Consider the following 2627-nt stretch of genomic DNA (forward strand, 5'->3'; position numbering starts at 1 on the left):
CGCGCTGCTCATCTCCCTGAGTGATCGCCGTGCTACTGAGATGAAAGGAATTACAGCTGTTTCTTATGACTTTCGGAAAGCCGACCATGTCAGCATTTCGGAGTTTCTTGTTTCTATCGACTGGTTAAACGTTCTGGATGGGCGCGATGCTGGTAAGGCCGCTCTAACTCTCTCCAACATAATTGGACACGTAATTGAGCGACATGTCCCTAAAAAGGCACACACAAATCACGATAAACCATGGATGACACGCGAGCTTCGCAGACTGAAGACTGGGAAAAGGGCTGCCCTCAAGAACTACTCGAAATATCGCACGCTTCCCTTGCGGGAGCACTACCTAAGACTGAACTCCGCATACAAAAGCAAAATTCGGAACAGCTTTAGACGTTACAACCTGGGAATCCAGCGAAACCTAAAAGCGCGACCAAAGTCTTTCTGGAGATATGTTAATACTCAACGGCAAGAATCCGGCTTCCCTTCAACCATGACCTTTAACGGCGAAGTCGCCGCTGATCCTGAAAAAGTTAGCCAACTTTTCGCTAAGAAATTTGCGAACACTTTTTGTGACGAACGTATTTCGGACGACCAAGTGACTCAGGCTGCTTCCAATGTTCCTCTGGAGGTAGGTAACAACATGAATTCACTAAACATTGACGACGCAATGATATCTGCAGCAGCATCGCAATTAAAATCATCATCAAACCTCGGCCCAGACGGTATCCCGTCTATTTTCGTCAAGAAATTCATCGACAATCTTCTTGTTCCTCTTCGGCACGTGTTTAACTTGTCCCTTTCGAGTGGGGTGTTTCCGCCCATATGGAAAGTTGCCGTTATGTTTCCTGTCCACAAAAAAGGTGACCGGAAGGACGTGAACAATTATCGAGGCATATCATCTCTATATGCTATTTCCAAGTTATTCGAACTCGTAGTTCTGGATCCTCTGTTATTCCATTGTAAACAGTATCTGAGCGATGACCAGCATGGCTTCATCTCGGGTAGATCAACCACGACAAATCTCTTGTGCCTCACATCTCACGTCACAGAAGGATTCGTGGCATCTACTCAAACGGACGTTATCTACACTGACCTCTCTGCGGCATTCGACAAATTCAACCACTCTATCGCAGTTGCCAAATTAGGAAGGTTAGGAATTAGCGGAAATATCTTGCGATGGTTCGAGTCGTACTTGGTCAACCGAAGATTCACCATAGCAGTCGAAGGCTTTTGTTCTAAGGAGTTCCTCGCCTCCTCCGGCATTCCTCAAGGAAGTCATCTGGGACCACTAATATTCCTTCTGTACTTCAATGATGTAAACCGCGTGCTGAAATGTCCCCGCCTTTCCTATGCTGATGACCTGAAGGTTTACTTGAGAATACGTTGCCCTTCCGATGCAGCTCGGCTTCAGCAAGATCTGAACAACTTCGACCAATGGTGTACCTTAAACTGCATGGTGGTCAACCCAGAAAAATGTTCCATCATCACTTTCGCTCGAATCCGTAACCCCGTCATTTTCAACATGCTTCACGATAAAGTAATCCAACGTGTAAATCGCATAAAGGACCTCGGAGTTATCCTAGATGACAAGCTGCAGTTCAATTTCCACGTTTCATACATCGTGGAAAAAGCGTCCCGGACATTGGGGTTCATCTTTCGCATCGCTAAAGACTTCACCAGTGTGTACTGCCTCAAATCTCTTTATTGCTCGTTGGTTCGATCAATACTTGAGTACTGCTCGGTTGTATGGCATCCGTATTAGGCGCTGTCCATAAACTACGTAGACATTTTTTCGGCCATCTCAGACCCCCCCCTCCCCCCTCGTCGACTTTTGTTCATACAAAATTTTCGAAATTTGTATGGAGCGTAGACTTTGGCCAGACCCCCCCCGTCCCCCCCCCTAAGAGTCTACGTAGTTTATGGACAGGCCCTTATCAAAATGGAATTGAGAGGATCGAGTCCGTTCAGCGCCGCTTCCTACGGTACGCTCTTCGCCGACTGCCTTGGCGTGATCCGCATAGGCTACCTAGCTACATCAGTCGATGTCGATTGATCCATCTGGACACACTTCAAGTACGGAGAAACGTCTCAAGGTCACTATTCATAGCAGATGTTTTACAGGGTCGGATTGATTGCTCCGCTATCCTAGAAGCTGTCAATCTAAACGTTCGCCCCAGGGCGCTTCGAAATAACTCTATGCTACGACTGCCTTTTCGGCGCACCAATTACGGCCTAAACAGCGCACTAACGGGCATTCAGCGAACTTTCAACAGGGCGGCATCAGTGTTTGATTTCAATTTTAATCGTGAGAATGTTCGTCGTAGCTTTTTCGCATTTTTTTCTAGATCGGATGATGATTAGTATAGGTTGCAACTCATGTTTTTTGTTGTACAAATTTCTATGTCTAGTTTAAGTTTTATTCAACCATTGGGACCATTGTTGTCTGTTGGTGTTGTCCATTAAATAAATAAATAAATAAATAAATAAACTTATGAACCCCGAGTCATATGTATATTTTCAAAATCTTCCCTTGCGCATTGAGCGTATTGAGAACACGACACGTAGTGTCAAAATGACAGCGTAAAGATGTCTGATGTCTGAATCGTCTGAAATAATCTGAATAAATTATGTTT

This window comes from Aedes albopictus, chromosome 1 (genome assembly GCF_035046485.1).
Source record: "Aedes albopictus strain Foshan chromosome 1, AalbF5, whole genome shotgun sequence".
Taxonomy (NCBI): domain Eukaryota; kingdom Metazoa; phylum Arthropoda; class Insecta; order Diptera; family Culicidae; genus Aedes; species Aedes albopictus.